Source organism: Xenopus tropicalis, chromosome 1 (assembly GCF_000004195.4).
Source record: "Xenopus tropicalis strain Nigerian chromosome 1, UCB_Xtro_10.0, whole genome shotgun sequence".
Lineage (NCBI taxonomy): Eukaryota > Metazoa > Chordata > Amphibia > Anura > Pipidae > Xenopus > Xenopus tropicalis.
This window is the reverse complement of record NC_030677.2, coordinates 197,791,444-197,812,704: the sequence shown is the minus strand read 5'-3', so window position 1 is coordinate 197,812,704 and position 21,261 is coordinate 197,791,444. Positions and strand designations below refer to the sequence as shown.

General features: G+C 40.7%; 1 non-coding gene across 6 annotated transcripts in view; it reads right to left on the bottom strand.

The window, feature by feature from the left end:
* Positions 1–19,737, bottom strand: part of cplane1 — a 58,917-nt gene extending 39,180 nt beyond the window's left edge. For 5 of the 6 annotated variants that reach the window (XR_001171457.3, XR_004220657.1, XR_004220658.1 and 2 more), the window contains exons 1-13: positions 19,539–19,736; positions 16,583–16,721; positions 15,155–15,296; positions 14,353–14,472; positions 13,963–14,195; positions 13,006–13,112; positions 10,384–10,540; positions 10,177–10,280; positions 9,912–10,094; positions 5,231–5,486; positions 3,908–4,063; positions 2,485–3,209; positions 1,688–1,899 (exon numbers count right to left, since the gene is read on the bottom strand). This is a non-coding gene — a transcript (ciliogenesis and planar polarity effector 1). Of the gene's footprint in view, positions 1–1,687; positions 1,900–2,484; positions 3,210–3,907; positions 4,064–5,230; positions 5,487–9,911; positions 10,095–10,176; positions 10,281–10,383; positions 10,541–13,005; positions 13,113–13,962; positions 14,196–14,352; positions 14,473–15,154; positions 15,297–16,582; positions 16,722–19,538 lie in introns of all 6 variants that reach the window. The other variant, XR_004220659.1, reaches the window with a different exon arrangement.
* Positions 19,738–21,261: the final 1,524 nt, after the last annotated feature.

The following is a 21,261-nucleotide window of genomic DNA, read 5'->3' as shown; positions in this document are numbered from 1 at the left end:
AAATATAAAAAGGTTGTGTAGTTTAGCAAAGCAACTGTTCAGTTTGCAATAATCTCAGTGTATAGGGCTGCTACAGATGTGGTCCTGACTACTACTCAGTACAATCATGGTTCCCTAACACCTCTCCTTATATTTTGTGCTCTCTGGATTCAACACTCACGCCCACCAATTCATGCTTGGTTGCACTGGGCTACTGTGTATGTGCTAGCAAATGCACTTAGCTGAAGAAAGACAAGAAGTGTGAAGGGCTATTACCTACTAGAAAAGGAATCCCTAAAGGTGTTTTTTTTTATCCAGCAAAGATACAGGGATCATTGGATTTATATTTTAGTTTCCTTGCAGGAATTTCCAATAGGAGCCTAGAACTAGTGAGGGGCTAAAACCATATGTGTTTGGTTTGTGCCCAGGAGGGGCAAGGATGTTTTTTTTTTTTTTTTGAAAGGATAAGTAAACCTTTAAAATAAATGAATGCAGAACTAATGAGAGCGTTATTAAAAAAAAAAATGTAAATGGCAAAACTGCTTTTAAGATTCCATGATACTAAGAGGAATGGATACTGTTAATATGAATGAATTTTGTTACAACAGCGCCACCTGCTGCTCAGTTTCTAACATCCAGGTGAGGAACTTGTCAGGAGAAAGGGCTCTGCTCTGATGAACAATAATTCCAAGTGTTGCGAACCCCATTGCTTATCTCCCCTATATACAAGTACAGAATATTACAACTCTACCTGATACACAGAGCATATTATACTAGAACCTTACTGAGCAAACTCAACCAGGAGGAACCCCTACAATGCCTGAGATGTGGCATGAAGGAAAGCCCTCAAATGCATACCTTCTGGTCTTGCACAGAGCTAAAAGCATACTGGACAGCCATACAGGCACGTATTACTAAACTTTTGGGCTTTGACCTCCCCCTGGACCCTAGATGGTATCTACCAAGTATGGACCCTCCTACCCTGTTAACCAAGCCAGCTAAAAGCATAATACATAAAATTACAGGCCTGCAGACTGATAGCCCAAAACTGGAAATCACCAACTCCCCCTTTATATCCCACCTTGGAAAAAGCAGTGCAGAAAATGCAGAATGTTGAACAATTGATAGCAAAGGGAAATGGTACCTCTGTGTAACATATTAAGATATAGCAATTATGGGTCCTAGAAAATACGTAAATACCCAGTTATAAATACACAATAAATGCTCTGTAAACTGGCTGTAAATCTTATAAGACGATTGTACTGATGTTTTATTCACGTGTATACTATGCACTAATAATGTTACCTGAACCAAAATAAAAGGACTTGTCTTATGTTCTTCTGGTTAGGAAAAACATCAGAAACCTCAGATAACTTGTCTTTCCTAAACAGAAGAACATCAGACCAGCCCTCTTTCTTTCTCCTGACAATATCCGTGACTGGATCACAGTTGGACACTGTAACAAAAGAATTTATCTAACAGTACACATTCCCCTTAATATTGTGGAATCTGAAAAAGTAATGAATGTTGATTGCAAAAGTGCTTATAATAGCAGTCTCATCAATTCTAAATCAACTTATTTCAAAAGTTTACTTATCCTTTAATAAACTGGACAATTTCTTTCTGTAGATGTGCTTGTATGCCTGATCCTGCTCACAGCATATAGGCCTGAGTTAAAGACACAGCAATCTGCAATCATAGCTGGTACCAGTAACGGGCAGAAGATGAAGGCTTTGGTACAGCCGCTGTCCTGCAGCCTGAAGTTCAGCCTGGATATGGCAGATCAGTGACGTTACAGCTTGTTTCTCACAGTTAACTTTGTCGGTGATTTTCTCTGCTGGATTTGAGTTGATGAGCTGTTTTAAATAATTCTGATAGCACAGAGATTTGTTATACAGAAGCCTCCATAGGGCTGCCAGCCTGAAACACAGACCAAGGATGCACGTCAGTTCAACTTAGGATACAGCATATATTCTCAGGTAAAGTAAGTATCTACTAAGGGCCCAAATGGACAACTGCAAATGTATTCAGGTTTATCACAGTATTAAATGATATGCCTTATATTTCTTTGCTTAAGTTTTATTTGCATCAGAATTGCTTTTACTCTTTAACAAGATACAGACACTAACCAGAAAAAAATGTAATATGAATTGTACATAAAAGTGATTCTAATCTGCTATGTTTCTGCTCTGTTTGCCTTGACGCTGGCTGCTCAAATTCCTAAATGGAGAGCTGCTAAACAAAGAGCTAAATAATTCAAATAATGCAAATAATAAAAACATGAAGACCAATTGCAAGTTGTCTCAGTACAGCAGTCTCTATTAAGCTTGTTGTAAACTACCCCTTTAAACACTACTTAGTGACAGTGACAATCCCAATGGTGAGGCAGGCCAAAAACATAAAGGCTAAGATGGGTAGGGCAACTGTCACAGCTTATTCCAGGTATTCTTAGCCATGTAGAATGGAACAATAATTTAACAGTATCACGTTATGAACAAACTGTACCTTTTCTCTGACTTCATGCTGAGATTTACAGGTTCCGGTGGTTGTTTGACTAAAGAACATGCAGAAAAGCCTTTAGGGGGTTGATCTACTGTTTCAAAAACTGGAGTGTTCAGTAAGTCAAGGCTTGCCTTATTGCTCCCTGCAGGTGAGATGGAGAGAGTCTCATGCTGTAAATGATATATAGTGTTTAATTGCTGGGAGACCATCTTTAGTAAGCAAACACTTTCCAGCAGCCCCCTGGAATAGAGCTGCTCGTGCTGCACAAGGATCATCTTGATGGTTTCAGCAGTAAGTTTGATGATGTGTTTAACCGCCTGCGGTGAGGTCACATCCCAATACAAAACTGTCAGGCACTGCTGCAAAACATGGAGGAACAGAATCCACACATTTTCCTTCCTTTTTGATAATGTATTAGATTTTCCAGAATTATAACAGAAACTCTGAAGAACAGACAAGAAATGTGTTAGGCACGCGACTGTATATTGTAACAAGGAATCCTTCTCCTCAAGGCGCCTTATGGTCACACACACTGTCCAAGCTGTGAGCAGGGCTCTCTGAATAAGATGAATTTCACTGGATATGGCATTCTGTCCTTCACCCCTTTCCCTGGCATGGAGGGTGTCAAACATAGAGGCAAACTCGAGCTTGCCCTGCTCAGCATGTCCAAAGGAATCACAGTGAGCGGGATACCTTGGGAAATCCTCATCTGACTCCTCTTCCTCATCCTAAGACAGAATATCAAGGAACAATATTTACAAAAGAATATACTTCACATTATAGAGCTTGCTAAGAAAATCCTTAAAGGACACATACACCATAAGTAACCCCCCCCCAATCTCGTAGGAAATAATGAAAACATAGGGTGACATTTTTTCTTTTAAAATAGCCCTCTTCTTCGAGCTCCCAGAATCTCTCTGGTCCCTGTCTGTGTTCCAAGTAAGGGGTGGGAATGTCCTAATGGTCCTATGGGCTATTCATACTATAAGCCCACTTGCCCCACAGCCCCAATGACAATGGCAAGACGTGGAGTTGTGGCTCCCTTTCACATCCGCATCTGCTGATGCACTGGCAGGTATGGTGCACTGGCAGGTATGGTGCACTGGCAAAAAACAGAGAGAAACTCCTTGGCACAATTTTATTAGTATATTTTGGCACCTCGCCCCAATGATTGTTCCTTTCCTTCTCCTTTAAAGCAAAAACGATTACTGCCAAGAATGAGTTCACTTGCCGTTGCCAACGAGACAGATATCATCTATGCATTAAAATTACATTTGACTATTTGGTGTTATTTGCCATTTACACTGAACTATACACTGAATAAAAACAGGACGTCTTGTGACCTGTACATCCATTGGATGTCAATTGCAATTTATTGTTTTCACTTATGGTGTTGGGGATGTAAGAATAAATAGTAACATGGCACCTGTATTGTTGATAAATCAACAGATTGCAAGGTTTCCTCCTCTGCTTGCAGAAAGCCAGGAATAGTAGCTGTTACAGTGTGTGTAGTTCCATGATCTTTCAACAAATGTGCTTTTAAAGAAGACAGTGGCCTTAGTTTAATGCCATTGTTTTTTGCCTGTGAAATACAAAATGATAAATATGAATGAAGTCAACATCACGTATTATACATGGGTTTTAGGCTGTTAAAGGGAATTCCACCCAAATAATAATAATAAAAAAAAAAGAAATTGCATATTGAAAGAATGTAATTCTAAGGCCAACGGCACACCTGGGTACAAACATAGGTGGAAAAAAGGTGATGCTAGCAATTTTTCCTCTGAAATCCATACTTCCAAATATCTGCTCTGAGTGCACCCAGGCTGACGCCTTGACAGCCAGTTAACTGACAGAACGGAACAGATCTGCATGGAAGTTTTTTCTCTGCCTGCTTTTTTTATGCAGGTGGAGAAACAGCCCCAATGTGCCATTAACCTAAGCAATGTACCAGCTATTTGTAAATAAAATTACTATTGGAAGCAGAATCTGCCCAACCCCTCTTATTCCTGCCAATTTAATCCTTTTTCCTGTAAAACAATGGAGCAGAAGCTACGTCTTTCCCAGCCAGACTCCAGTTCCCATAATATTCTGTGAACAGATCTATGAAGCTGCATGCAAGGCATTGTGGGCATTAGAGTATTTTCTAACAGCAGGAACAGTGGAAAGTTGCTTACAGTTCTTTCATTAGACAAAATGTCATATTTTTTAATTTAGGTGGAGTTTCTCTTTAAAGGGGTGGTTCATCTTTAAGTTAACTTTTAGTATTTTATAGAATTTCCTGTTCCTAACAACTATGTAATTGTTTTTTATTATTTTTATAGTTTTTGAATTACTTGCCTTCCTCTTCTGGCTCTTTCCAGCTTTCAAATGGGGGTCACTGACCCCGGCAGCCAAAACTATTGCTCTGTGAGGCTACAATTTTATTGTTATTGTTACTTTTTAATACTTATATATTTATGCAGGCCTCTACCATTCATATTCCCATCTATCGTTCAAACCACTGCATAGTTGCTAGGGTAAATAAGACTCTAGCAACCAGATAGCTGTTGAACAAAAAGCTAAATAAAAGCCATAAAAAATGTCAACCAATTGCAAATTGTCCCATAATGTCAATGTCTACATCACCCCTTTAATGGATGATTTTCATCTAGAATAACTTTTTGGAACATATGTGAGCACCCACTAAAGAATGTGTGTTGCAACATAATTGCTATAACTGTATAATAAAGAAAGCGGCATACACTACCTTCCCTAGCTCCATAGATTGCCTTACACTTTCCAGTCTTTGAGCAGAATCTAGCAGTAGTGACTTGACAAAGGAATGAGGAGTAAGATTATTTGCAAATCGAAGTGCAGTAACCATGTATCCATCTGAAACAATGAGGTAGGGCAATCGTGGGTGGCATGTGATGGAATATCTCTGTCTCATGAGGTCACCATCTGACGCAGAGGAACCGAGAGAATTATCGGCATCCTGGGAATCCAGCATGGTCCATGGAGATCTAACAGAAGTAGAGCTAGGTGTTAAGTCAAAGTAAAGGGAAGAATAATACAGTTATAGGAACAATTATCCAGAATGTTCAGGAGCTGAGGTTTTCCAGATAAGGGGTCTTTCTGTAATTTGGATCTCTATACATTAGGGTGAAGACACACTGAGCTATTTAGTAGCAGCTTTTTTTTCATTGCTATTAAACTCCAGAAAATCCCCTGCCATAGACAATACTGAGAATTGCCTCTGCTAAAACACATGTAGAGACAATTATCAGTATTTGTCTATTTTAGTAGCCAAGAGAAGTAGCTGCTACTAGTTGCTCCACGTGTCTTCACCCTTAAGTGTACTGAAAAATCATTTAAACATGAATTAATCCAAATAGGATTGTTTTTGCCTCCAATAAGGGGTAATTATATCTTAGTTGGGATCAAGTACAGGTACTGTTTTATTATTACAGAGAAAAGGGAATCATTTAACCATTAAATAAACCCAATAGGGCTGTTCTGCCCCCAATAAGGGGTAATTATATCTTAGTTGGGATCAAGTACAGGTACTGTTTTATTATTACAGAGAAAAGGGAATCATTTAACCATGAAATAAACCCAATAGGGCTGTTCTGCCCCCAATAAGGGGTAATTATATCTTAGTTGGGATCAAGTACAGGTACTGTTTTATTATTACAGAGAAAAGGGAATCCTTTAACCATGGAATAAACCCAATAGGGCTGTTCTGCCCCCAATAAGGGGTAATTATATCTTAGTTGGGATCAAGTACAGGTACTGTTTTATTATTACAGGGAAAAGGGAATTATTTAACCATGAAATAAACCCAATAGGGCTGTTCTGCCCCCAATAAGGGGTAATTATATCTTAGTTGGGATCAAGTACAGGTACTGTTTTATTATTACAGAGAAAAGGGAATCATTTAACCATGAAATAAACCCAATAGGGCTGTTCTGCCCCCAATAAGGGGTAATTATATCTTAGTTGGGATCAAGTACAGGTACTGTTTTATTATTACAGGGAAAAGGGAATCATTTAACCATTAAATAAACCCAATAGGGCTGTTCTGCCCCCAATAAGGGGTAATTATATCTTAGTTGGGATCAAGTACAGGTACTGTTTTATTATTACAGAGAAAAGGGAATCATTTAACCATTAAATAAACCCAATAGGGCTGTTCTGCCCCCAATAAGGGGTAATTATATCTTAGTTGGGATCAAGTACAGGTACTGTTTTATTATTTCAGAGACAAAGGAAATAATTTTTACAAATGTGAATTATTTGCTTATAATGGAGTCTATGGGAGATGGCCATCCTGTAATTCAGAACTATCTGGATAATGGGTTTCCAGATAAGGGATCCAATATCTATACCTGATACTTCAAGATTACTGTTGTAGCATTACATTTTTATGGATTAAATAAAATGTTCTGAAATGTTCACATGAATCGCTGGACTGTAAGTCCATAGGCCAAATGTTTGGTGACTTTTGGGATCCAAGTTTCCTATTTGGATTCCAAGATTAAGTCAGTTCAGATAAAGGAATATTCAGAACAGCAAATACGTATTAACCTCAAACCAAAGCTCATTAAGGCTGCCCCAGCCCCAGGGAGCTGTGTTCACACTCAAGGAACCTCTGACTTGGCCAATTATAGGCCATGGTGCCAGAAGCCCATTGTGGCACATAGTCCCTGTGTGCTTGCTATAAGGATCATGGCACAGTGACATATTTAGATACACAGAGGGCACAGTTTACTATGAGAAGAGAATTCTTTTGTAACCCAAAGCTATTAGTTTGTTAGTATGATTGAAATATAGTTATGCATGACCTTACACCTTCCCAAACAGCATCTCCTGGTGCTAATTAACAGTGAGAGCTCTACAACATGCCTTTACTTTAAAAAAAAAAAATACTGTATTATTTTTAGGACAACTCTGGTTTAATCCACAGTATCTTTATGTGCCCTTCATGCAAACAACAGATGATTTTAGACCAGTGGCCTATGGATTCTATTTATCAGCAGATGGTAATTCATAAGGTAAACAGAACAGCTCGTGTGCAGTTATACAAGCTAATCTTAGTACAAGTTGATCCAGGGACTGGTCCGATTGCCATCTTGGAGTCAGGAAGGAATTTTTTCCCCTCTGCGGCAAATTAGAAAGGCTTCAGATGGGGTTTTTTGCCTTCCTCTGGATCAACTAGTAGTTAGGCAGGTTATATATAGGCATTATGGTTGAACGTGATGGACGTATGTCTTTTTTCAACCCAACTTACTATGTTACTATGTTACTATATAGCAGGCAAAAAAATGCAAACAGAGCTCAGTAAAGGGGTTGAAATACAAATTTAGGATTTCATTAGTGCAAAGACCACAAAGACTCCCCAGATCCCAGATACATCCCTACGTTACAATGGCAGACGCAGGATACGGATGTACTTACATGTTCAGTGAGATTTATGTTGGCATGACAAAACAAGTATAAGAAGAAAGCTAGAATGAGAAAAGGAGGAATGAAAAGACAGAATGGAAAAGACAGACACACACCCAGACAGTCTCCCAGAACCACAATCTACAGATCTCTCCAAATATAAGGTCTAGCCCTGCACATGTGCATTGATGCTTAAAGGGATATTACCAGCTAGTAATAGTGAGAAGGGATCACACTGTGAGATACTTACTAGCCTGCAGGATATAAAATTCACATTTTGGCCCAGGTATACTAAACAGTGGTTAGAACCGTGATCCATGGTTTGATTCTGGCCAAGGCAGAAAAATATTAAATTATATATGTACATTTCTCTGGGGGTTTTTAGGTGGTTAGCTTTCCTGCCACAATTTAAATACTGATTTTTTTATTTATAATCAGTTAAAATAGTTAGAGAACTGCACCTTTTAAAACACTGTGCACTCCCATCTATATATAAATTGCCCTAATCTGCTGGTGAATGAGACACAAGGCGCGTGTATCCTGCCTTGGCCAGGGGGTAAGTACAGGGCTACTTTTGTTCTTTGCGCCACCAACAGAATGGCCTGCAATTTAATGGTGTTTAACTGTCATGTCCTTACTACCCATTTCCTTGCAAACGCAGCACCAACTTAAGAAGAGCACATTAATAACTGGTGTCTCCGTCTGGCACAAAACTGACTGCTGGTTCAATTATAATGGAATTCTGGAGAACATTTTGCATTGTAGGTACCAAACATGGCACCTCACTCCATCTCAGTCATTACTGGAGCCCTACTATGCTATAATTGATCACTTACTAATAAGAGCATTTCATGGTCAATTACAGAAGGGAATTTCACATTCATTTTGGGTCTCCCTTTCTCTTTAGAGGCTCCCAGCAATATAAATGGAACATATGAAGAACACAGAGTGATGAATAAAGTAAAGATGCACAAGTTTTTAATAAGATAATTGCACTTCTTAGAAAGATGGTCTAGTAAGGTAGAGGGGGTCATTTCTAAAATTTGCAAAGCACAGAATTATTATTATTCGCACAGTGAACATATTTACCCTGCCCGTGTTTATATTATAAAGCTGGACAAGACTGGTGCATTTAATGTGCAAACCTAATTGCAAAATTTTTATTCTTTATAAATGACCCCCAGTGTCTCGACCAGTACAGTGGTACCCATTCAGTGCGTGATCATCCATAATCCCGTTTTAATCAGTGGCACCGGAGCTGCAGTACCCTGTAACTTTGCAAAAAAGTAACAGATTTGGGCCACAGACTGTTAAATCTATATAGGAAAGGAAGATGGTTTCAGCTTTATGTGCAGTCACTCAACAATAACACATAAGAATAGGGATGCAGCGAATCCACTTTTTTGGATTCGGCTGAATCCTCGAATCCTTCATAAAGGATTCAGCCAGATACCAAACCGAATCTGAATCCTACTTAGCATATACTAATCAGTTCTCACAAGGGTTAAATGTCGTCGCATAAGGTGAAAATTTTTCAACTTTCATGTTTATGTGACAAAAATGATTTTTAGGATTCGTATTCGGTTTGGCCAGGAGCGTGGATTTGGCCGAAACCACATCCTGCCGAAAAAGACCAAATCCCGAACCAAATTCTGGATTTGGTGCTTCTCTACATAAGACTGAATGCAAGGTTTTATTTGTATTGTTATTCACCTTCTATTCAGCCTTCCAAACCACTACCAGGTTACTAGAGTAATAAATTCATAGCAACCAAAAAGCATTTTAAATTTAAGCCTGAGACCTGCAGAACACGAAATGTAAATGACTCAATCACGGCTGCCTATGAAAAGCATGAAAATAATGAAAGTGATGTATTTGTATGAGTATGGCTGTTCAAATGCCCTCATGTAAACTGGGTAAACTGTGTGATTGGCTGTGTGTGTGCATTTATACAGCAAATAAAAGCTGCAGATAGGGTGCCGTAGATGTATGTGAAAACTAACCTGTACGTGATCAAGGGGTGAAGTGGAATGAACTCTGCAGGTCCAAACTCAACAGAACAGCCAAAAGTTGTCAATGTCAGGATCTCCCCCAATCGAGTCAGCAAGACAAGGGTTCCCCGTTTTAACAAACAAGCCAGATAAAGGCTATCTGCTGTCCAGCACATATCCCCCACCCAGTAGGACCTAGAAACAGTGGAGGAAAATAAGTTAATACTTCATTTTAATAAAATAGATAGTATATTCTAAGTTCTGTATTTTCACATACCTTAAAAGTCTGGATGGAATATTCTGATCCTTGCTACTGCAGCCCCTCAAATGCCCAGAAATGGTGGTAAAATTCATTGAATTGATAAACAAGATATGGGTGTCCTAATTAAACGGAAATGCAAACGAGATGCATTTTTCAGTACCTGGTCTGGTCTATTAACTTCAAACATTCATTTATTTGGCACTGCTGTACGAGATTCCTTACCTTAGGGTCCCTCTGATTAACGGCCACGGATAGAACTAGACCATCCCGGGAAAATGTTGATAACAGGGCTCCTCTTGATTTCACTGGTTGACATGAGGGGACAAGGTTCCGGACAGAGCACTCCTGTTTGGCCCAATGGATCCGGTACGGAATGGAACTGTAAGGCATTACAAACACTGCACACGTTAGGAGGAGGCCCAGTTAAATGTGCAATATCTGAGCAGTATTCAGGAAAATGTACACGGGATTCTGACAGTGCTCCTAGGAACACTGTTGTAATTAAAATAACCAATCATAATAATAATAATAATAATAAGCCTTTACATATTGTCATTCCTGTTGACCACTGGGAAATGATTAGCCACAAAAACAGCTTAATCGCTGACAAAAATGGCAATACGGATATGGGACCTGTTATCCAGAATGCTTGGGACAGGGTTATCTGGATAAGGGATCTTTTCATAATTTGGATTGCCATCTTCTAAAAATTCATTTAAACATTAAATAAACCCAATTGTTTTGCCTCCAATAAGGGGTAATTATATCTTAGTTGGGATCAAGTACAGGTACAGTTTCATTATTACAGAGAAAAGGGAATCATTTAACCATTAAATAAACCCAATAGGGCTGTTCTGCCCCCAATAAGGGGTAATTATATCTTAGTTGGGATCAAGTACAGGTACTGTTTTATTATTACAGAGAAAAGGGAATCATTTAACCATTAAATAAACCCAATAGGGCTGTTCTGCCCCCAATAAGGGGTAATTATATCTTAGTTGGGATCAAGTACAGGTACTGTTTTATTATTACAGAGAAAAGGGAATCATTTAACCATGAAATAAACCCAATAGGGCTGTTCTGCCCCCAATAAGGGGTAATTATATCTTAGTTGGGATCAAGTACAGGTACTGTTTTATTATTACAGAGAAAAGGGAATCATTTAACCATTAAATAAACCCAATAGGGCTGTTCTGCCCCCAATAAGGGGTAATTATATCTTAGTTGGGATCAAGTACAATGTACTGTATTATTATTGCAGAGAAAAAGGAAATTAACTTAAAAAATGTTAATTATTTGATTAAATGGAATCTATGGGAGACAGCCTTCCTATAATCTGGAGCTGTCTGGATAATGGGTTTCCAGATAACGGATCCTATACCTGTAAATAAATCCATCCAGGGTCTGTCAAAGCACTAGAGAATAGTAATGTGGGCCTGAAACCCAGGGGTATAACCATGCATTGGGCGGGTTGGGGCCAACACCCACGCATGCTTTGTGGGTCGCAGGTAGGTTTGGGCAAAGCTCTTCCTTCCACGTGACTCTACTATTCCCCGTTTCTGCCTCCAGCAGCCTCTATTTGTAAGTGCGAGTCTGCTTTGCCCTGCCCCCTTCTTAACATCAGCAATGGGGTGGGTGTAAGTCTATAAATAGAGGCAGACTGCCAGGTTGGACGCGGATTACTTTGACTTTTTATCAGCCTGCACATCACTACTAGAGAATATCACTGTGAGTCCTATAAGGACAATTACCATAAGCCCTTTCTTATTAAAGGGACAGTAACACCAAAAAATGAAAGTGTATAAAAGTAATTACTATATAATGTAATGCTGCTCTGTACTTGTACACCTGGTGTGTTTTACTTAGAAAGACTACTATTGTTTATATAAATAAAGCTTCTGTGTAGCCACGGGGGCAGCCATTTACAGGAGAAAAGGCACAGGTTACTTAGCAGATAACAGATAAAACCCCATTATATTCTACAAAGCTTATCTGTTATCTGCTATGTGCCTGTGCCTTTTCTCCTTTTTCCCAGCTTCAATGGCTGCCCCTGTGTTGACATAGCAGTTCATTTATTTAAACTATAGTAGCGTTTCTGTTGCAAACTTACCAGTTTTACCAGCACAGGGCAACTGTACATTATATTTTAATTACTTTCATTTTTTGGTGGTTACTGTTCCTTTAACATCACAGGTCTATATGCAATCTATTACACTGAGCACTGCCTGCATCTAACTGCTGTGAGAGTGGGCTCTGGATTTCATGTTTTCTGGTGAACCCTAGGAGGCCCAGCCTGACACTGGATCTATTCTTACCACCACACTTTAGTGGTGCAGTTTAGATTTCACAGAATCTGGGTTAGGAAGTGCAGGTTATGTGTATGTTTTCGAGTGGTTATTATGACTAAGGGCTACTTGGTGCCCTTTGTGTGATGCAATTTCACATTAAAATCTGAACACCTCAGTATTGAACTGGCTCTCCTAAAGCCAATCAGAGAACCAGACACGCAGAACCCACTCTCAAAGCTATTAGAAATAGATTGTGCCAACAGGAATGGGTTTTATATAGGAATAATAATAGGTTGATAGGAATTGTTGTAGGCTAGGGCCCATCTTTGGAATACCTGGAGTGTTACAGCCTACCACAGAACATGTTGCTTGTTGCTTGCATGCTGTGGTTTTATAGTTTTCTTAGGCACCTTTCAAACCTAGACTACTGATAAATAAGCAACTACTGAAAAAAGACTGCTGTCCATCAGAGCATGGAGCATGTCCAAGTAAAGAGAAGGACAATATAAAGGTGAAGTGTAATAAGTTATATACAAATGAGAAAAAAAATAAATACCTAATATACCGCTGATCATCTTCATACCAGCGTAATGTTAGGAATGTCATCACGAGCCGCTGCCCAGAATAAAAGGCAAATGAACACAGAAGGCAATCACCAAGAATCTGTAAGAGCAATAGAAGCAACACATTTATAGTGAAACAGAAATACCAATAAAGAGCTGTTATACATACTGCACACTACAGAAACAGACAGCATTTGGACTGAAATCCCACAACAGCCAAACTACTGATCATATATATGAAACCACTGGCCCCTTACTTTTACAGTCTGTCAAGGAAACTCTGTCTATGGCACAGAGGAGCATTAGGATATGGATGGCCACATTCTCACAAGGAACTCCATATAAACCATAGGCAATGCATTCTGCACATTATAAAAACAGCTGGTTTCAATGCAGCTTGGTGTGTGCCCTTACGTTTACAACGGACACAATCTGAAGACACAGTCTACTGACCCCAATCACTCCACACTGTTCCCCTTGCAACACTTTGGTAATTATTGAGCCCTACCGATACTGAAGAGAAACCATGGTCTATTCATAAGAAGAGATTATGTTCACTATTATGTTCAGGCATTCTGAAACAGATTGCATATATATTATATATTTCTGTATTTCCATTTATGTTGTACATATTGCTGGGCACTACTGTATTTTTCATAAACTTAACAGCTATGGTACATGGTCCATTTTTAAGCTGTAGTACCTCCAAATGTGCTGGTGTGCATTTCTGTGTGAGTAAATCAGAAGAGAGAAAGGTCTGTTTTGGTCTGGCCTATTTCCCTTTATACATACATATACATACATATATATATATATATATATACACACACACATACACATACATACATATATATATATATATATATATATATATATATATATGCAAAATATTCTCCAAATTGCAGTCAATGTCACAAAATTGTTAAGTCAACTGTGACCATTTTCTTTACCTCATTCTTCACAAAAGCTGCAGTCACTGTAGCTTCCTTATCCGTTGTGCTGGGGAGCAGAACAGAGTCCCCGGGTAGAATCTTTGTCCATCTACTTAAGGTTGGACATTTGGGAGAATTGAGTAAGGCGTCCCTTTCAGAGCTTTCCCACAGGAATACAGAACCAGTGAGGGTAACAAGAAGCACTTTCTTGCCATCTCCCGATATAAACAGATGGACCTTCAAGGAAAGTTCTGAAACATGGAAACAAAGATGTAGATTTTATAACAAATGACGTCTTGGAACATTGCATTATGCAGCAATTATTCATTATTCTGAATGACTACCAACAGTTCCAGCATGATTTTACATACATACACATACATACATTGGTAGGAATAACACATTTACCTTGCACTGCTGAAATTAGGCGGGTTATCTCTTCGTTAGCTGGGATTGTTTGGAGGCTATCCTGATCTTTGTTCCAAATAAATAATTCCCCAGTTAAAAGCAAGCCTGTGACATAGATCCCTGCAATGCAAAAATATTGGTTTTAAATGCAAATATCAAAAACTCCTCACAGCTAAACTAACATTATCTACACTAAGCCTTTTTTTACTGGCTAAGGTCATTGATGTCAGAACTTTAGATAACATGCTGCCAATTGCTACACAAGGACAATTCTCAGGGTCTTCAACCCATCAGGCCACACAAATATTAATCAAAACATCATGGTCACCAACTTGGAAAGCAAACTCTACTACAGTCCCACAGATAGCTACATTGAATAGTGGGTCCATACTGTTTTGCCTCGGGTGCATCTCCCAAACAGCCCCAGAGGCCCAAAAATTAGGAACTGTCTATGGTATCTTACAGCAGCCCATCTGGCATTTGCCAATAATTATAGTTTGCCAGTCTGGGCCTGCTGTCTCCATAGTAACCAGATAAACTTGAAATAAAAAGTGGCCCAGGGATTAATCAATCTCAAAAGGCCCAAAAATTAGTGACTGTCTACAGTATCTTACAGTAGCACATGCTACTACTAGGCGCCTTAGGTTCCAAGACAAGGAACCTTTGGGAGCAGAGGACCCGCACCCAATCGGAACCTGCAATGATCCTCCAAATTTCAAATTAATGCTTGGGTCCTGGGTCAACCCGCACATCACGACTACAAAGCAGTTCCCAGAAAGGAGTATAGGATTTAAGACTTTACCATTAAGTGAAGCACTGAGAGTAACAATGCTCTTCTTCTTGAGAACAGCCTGCAGTCGAGGTGGGGACTTCTTCACTCGGCCTGACCGGAGGCTGATCTCACTTAGATACTTTTCATCATGAAGAAAGACTGCTTCTTTTTGCTAAAAGACAAACAAGTGGAAGCTTAATTTATTAAAAAAGCAAAATCACAAACTATTTTACTTTTATATTTCAATCAGTTTTAAATAATTCCTTGTTAAACATGAGGGACTGTTTTAAATCATTTAAGACATGGAGCCCATGGCCCCCAATCTGTCTGGCTGCTGTGACTTCTAACTTTTGTGTAAGCTTTAAATGATATCAGAACTAAGATTAACGGTCTCCTGCATTGTTCACACCTCAGATTAAGGCTCTAAACCCTTGCGTTGTTTACACCTGTAAGTCCCTCCATTGTTTACACTTGTAAGCCCCTCTCCCCCCACCGACTGTTCCCATCTCAGATCTATGCTGCCTGTGTGTGCCATACTCTGCCTGTCTTATGCTGCCTGTGTGTGCCATACTCTGCCTGCTCTATGCTGCCTGTGTGTACCATACTTTGCCTGCCCTATACTGTATGTGTGTATCATTCTCTGCCTGCCCTACCCTGCCTGTGTATGTCATACTCTGCCTGTGTGTGCCATACTCTGCCTGCCCTATGCTGCCTGTGTGTGCCATACTCTGCCTGCCCTATGCTGCCTGTGTGTGCCATACTCTGCCTGCCCTATCCTGCCTGTGTGTGCCATACCCTGCCCTATGCTGCCTGTGTGTGCCATACCCAGCCCTATGCTGCCTGAGTGTGCCATACCCAGCCCTATGCTGCCTGAGTGTGCCATACCCAGCCCTATGCTGCCTGAGTGTGCCATACCCTGCCTGCCCTATGCTGCATGTGTGTGTGCCATACTCTGCCTGCCCTATGCTGCCTGTGTGTGCCATACTCTGCCTGCCCTATGCTTCCTGTGTGTGCCATACTCTGCCTGCCCTATGCTGCCTGTGTGTACCATACTCTGCCTGCCCTATGCTCTCTGTGGGAGGAGAACTGGCAGAGGTTCGTTCATAAAGTTTGTTCGCATTTGGAGATATTTATCAAATGGACCCTAAGGTGTATAATTATGTGGTGTGGGTTGCTGCACTATCCACAGGGAAGGGGGAGGAGTCATTTGGATTTAAGGGTGTGCCTTAATATGACTTAATAAACTTTGGTCAAAGATTTAAAAAAAGCAAGCCTTACAGATTATTACAGCTGTTTTGGGTGGAGTTAAGTATAAAAATATGGTGTTAATGTTCCTTTAAGCAGAATCCTAGTATATTTAGAAAAATATTTTAGACAAATATAATGCACTCATTCTTGTTTTTTACACAATATGTCTCTTATAAAACCAAAGGTATACTTTACCAGTGTTACACTTACTTTTCCCAGCCAACAGAGCCTTGGGGTAGGCTTCTTCCTCTTGATGTTGGTAGATACAAGGACTTCTAGAGAGACTTCCATGGTTACGAAAATATCTCACCAAAAACCCAAAACTGAGGTAAACGGGTCCTCATCATTTCTAGGTAGGAAAACACAATACTAATTTCACTTTATGCAGTGTGATTACAAAACAAAAACCGTGGTACCGTGTAAGCCAGTGGCAAAAATAATAAATAAAAAGCACAAATACAAAAGTACTGTAGAAAAGATACCTTTATTGGCTAACAATAGCAATACATTTGCAAGCTTTTGGAGCGCTAAGGCCCCTTCATTTACAACCCATTTATTATTATTATCAACATTTATTTATAAAGCGCCAACATATCCCGCAGCGCTGTACAGTAAGTGGGTTTCATACAATGGACATACAGAGTAACATATAAAGCAATCAATAACCGATACAAGAGGTGAAGAGAGCCCTGCCCAAAAGAGCTTACAATCTACGAGTAAGCAGTAACTACTTTTATTATTTCCACAAGTTATCTGTAAGATTTCATTTTTATTTTGCCTGATGAAGGGGCCTTAGAGCTCCGAAAGCTTGCAATGTATTTTTATGGTTAGCCAATATAGATATCATTTCTACAATACTTTTGTGTTTGTGATTTTTTTATTTATTATTTTTGTAAACAGTGGCCCATTTAATAATTCTACAAAGAGAATTTGGTAATAGTTTAGCTCCCCTTAGGGTGAGTCCTTATCTCATCCTCCCGTCAGTGGATGAATACATTGCAATATAAAATCCATTCGTGTTACACAGTCTCCCTTGGTGCCAAAGCTGTTATAGTGGGAAAGGGATGCAATGAGGGGCAGCTACAGTTGAAGCATATAATTGTTGCCATGATGGGCCCAGGGGGCACCCCTGCTTGCACCCAGGCCACTAAGACAGCTCTGCTTGGCACAAACTTGCCAGAATGCAAAATAATTTCCTTTGTCACTGTGCCTTTAAAGGAGAAAGAAAGGTACAAACGAAGTAAGCTTTATCAGAAAGGTCTATGTAAATACAGCCATAAGCACTCACGGGAACGCTGCACTGAGCCCTCTATCAAAAGAAAGAGACAGGCAGCTCTCTCCTCTCTCAAGAATGCTAAGAACTCCCTCCCCCTTAGGAATGTGGATCTGAGCCAATCAGCAGGAAGCTGACTCATAGTCTTACTAACTGAGCATGTTCACTTGATCTGGGTGTCTGTGCAGGAGTGAGGCATTATGGGAACTTTCTTTACACAGCTCAGTGTTTTTTCTTCCTGTTTGGCTTTAGATATTCTGAACAGTAGAAATATGGGGAGACTTAAGGGCCCTATTGAGACAACTGAAGGTATGCCTGCAGCTTGAGATTAACTCTTTATTAGCCTTTCCTTCTCCTTTAAGCCACAGAAGGGCTGTACTAAAAGAGGGAAATAATGTGACAAGCCTGCAATGTAAGGGATGCTTAAATTGAACACATATGAGCCTTGTCAAGTACCACACATTTAGCAGGGCAGTTGCATAGTTTTACCTGCCCTCCCTGCAGGTTTGGACTGGGCCGCAGGACAGCAGGAAAAACCCCGGTGGGCACTGGCCTTTGTGGGCCCTGCCATCCCAAGGCCCCCTCCCTGCTCCAAGCCAGGTGCTACTCCTCTGCCCCACATCACGGCCACACGTAAAGCTGGCCATATATTATAAGACCTGCTTGTTGCCCCAATACGCCCCCCTAAGCGATATGTATTAGATTGATCCGGTCAAATGACTGAATCACATTGATAGGAAGTAGCCTGATGCAATTCTTTTCCCAATGCGATTTTTAAGGCTGCCTGATAGTCATCTGGATTATTTTTGGCCAGATAGGATTGGATGGGAAGGCCCATCTGAGCACCCAATCACTGGCTGATAAGATGCCAACCTAGTCCGTCAGCAGCTTTTATTGGCCTGTGCTTGGCCACCTTAAGAGGAATGCAGCATCCACGCCGAAGGAGAAAGAGGTTAAGGTGGCCAAACATGAGCACAGGCTGGACTGGCAATCTGTGGATTACGGCAAATGCCAAAGGGGCTGCTATAAGATGCCATAATCAGTCGCTATTTATTGGGCTGGGGGGGGTTGTTTGGGCCTCTGTGTATTTGAACCGCAAGGCCTATATTGAATACCATTCCAGACCTGCACGGGCTGATAAAAGCTGCTGACGGACCAAGTTGACACCGATCAGATGAGCCTACCCGACCGATATCCAGCAGGTTTACTAACTGGGCAACAGGGACAGAGAGTGCATTGGCTAGTGGATGTGCTCATTGCCCCAAAGGGCTGTTATTGGGCAATGTGGTCAGATATCGCCAAATCAGGCAAAGATTCACTGGTTTCACAACCTCCCCAAATCCTTCAACATATGGCAAACTTTAGGCGTAGGGCTGTAAGGGTGACTCAAAACTTAGGTGGGGGTCCCCTTAAGTGTCAGTCAGTCCTTCTCTGCATCCCTGTCTTATGTGAGGAAGGAAATGATAGTCCCTGCTAGACAGCAGTTCAATTATTTCCATTAACTACCTTAGAAATAAATATTGCTGTCATGGGTAACTTTAAAAGACAAATATGGCTCCATAAGTATAACATCTCCTTCTCAAGTGTGTGGGGAATAAGCAAGACTCAAGAACTGCGGGTCCTAAAATGGGAGGGGCGTAGGGATACACACAAATGTGTAGGGAAGAGTTTCAGAAGGACCCAAGTGGAGCTGGGGTGGGGGTTCCACATGTGCAGCACATCTGGAGTGAGGGGACCCGCTTCCCACTTGCGTTTAAGTACCGGAGATAAACAAAGTAACGGGAAATAAGGGGCCGCTGGCAGCTGAGCTCACAATAATTCCTATTCATCACACAATACAGTATAAAGCACAACACGTCCCCCCCGCATATATTAAATAGAAGATTACTATACCGCTGCGTGTAGCGTATGTGTGTGTGTGTGTGTGTCCCTCCGCTTTCTCACAAGCCGTGCCGCAGTGTCCCATCAAGCCCGGGAATCGGCCCGCCAGTAAGGGAAAATAAGAGCCGGGCCTAGGGACACCGTTGGGATAGACACAGACTCACACCCACAGGGGAGGGGCTACAGCAGAGCCGGCCCACAACGCTCTATTGCCTGGTTACAGCTGCCTGGGAACTAATTGCTCTGCCGGGACTTATTGCCGGGGGAATTATACTGGAAAGCAGTATTAGATTAGAATCTGGTTGGGACAGAATGCTGGGAGTTGTAGTATTGCATCAGCTAGTCAGGCAGCTCTGGTCTTTTTATCTGTCCTCTGCTTTGCAGGTATACACAACAGTATATTCCCCTTGTAAGCAAGGAGAGGCATCGCAAAGCAAAACCTTTATGGCTGAATAAAAGTGTTAGGGTCGAGGTTGGTAAGTTAGCTGGGACAGTGGAAACTTTCATCAGGTACAAGGAAGCAAATAAAGCATGCAAAAAATTATTAATAATTTAATAAATTATTTTTTAATTATGGGAATAGTAAAAAAAAGAAGCAAGAAGGGGCGGAGCCTTTATTATTACAGTGGGGTCAGTTTTCAACTCTTATTTTTCATTGGTCTACAACTGAGCAGCCAACTAATCACGGCTTCCCTTTTAAAATGCCCAGTTCTAGTAATATAAATATTAACGCATGGGTCACTCAGGAGGAAATTCAAAAGAGACTTGAACATGTAAAGGTAAACAAAGGTCCAGGACCGGATGGGATTCATCCCAGGGTATTAAACGAGCGTAGCCTGAGAACTATAGGCCTGTTAGTCTAACATCAGTAGTAGGAAAGCTTTTGGATGGGGTAATAAGGGATAGGGTACTTGAATACATTGCAGTTCACAATACTATTAGTTTGTGCCAGCATGGTTTTATGCGTAACAGATCTTGCCAGACTAATTTAGTCGCCTTTTATGAGGAGGTGAGAAGGAACCTTGATGCTGGAATGGCAGTTGATGTCATCTACTTGGACTTTGCTAAAGCGTTTGATACAGTACCTCACAGAAGGTTAATAATCAAATTAAGGAATATTGGCCTAGAACATAATATTTGTTATTTGGATAGAAAACTGGCTGAAGGGTAGATTACACAGAGTGTAATCTACCCTTCAGCAAGTTTTCTAATTAGGCCATTGTTGTTAGTGGAGTATCGCAGGGGTCTGTCTTTCCAGGCAGTGTGATTCTGTGATTACTAAAGCAAATAAAGTGCTGAAAACATAATTTTGCCTCTTTATAGGTCCCTGGTAAGGCCTCACCGTGAGTATGGGGGGCAGTTTTGGGCTCCAGTCCTTAAGAAGGATATTAATGAGCTGGAGAAAGTGCAGAGACTTCAACTAAACTGGTAAAGCGGATGGAAGGGTTAACTATGAGGTTAGACTGTCGAGGTTGGGGTTTTCTCTGGAAAAAGAAGCTTGCGAGGGGACATGATTACTCTGTACAAGTACATTAGAGGGGATTATAGGCACATAGGGGATGTTTTTTTCCCCATAATAACGATCAGCGCACCAGAGGTCCCCCCTTTAGATTAGAGGAACGGAGCTTCCATTTGAAGGAGCGTAGGGGGTTCCTCACGGTGAGGGCAGTGAGGTTGGGGAATGCCCTTCCTAGTGATGGGGTAATGGCAGATTCTGTTAATGCCTATAAGGGGG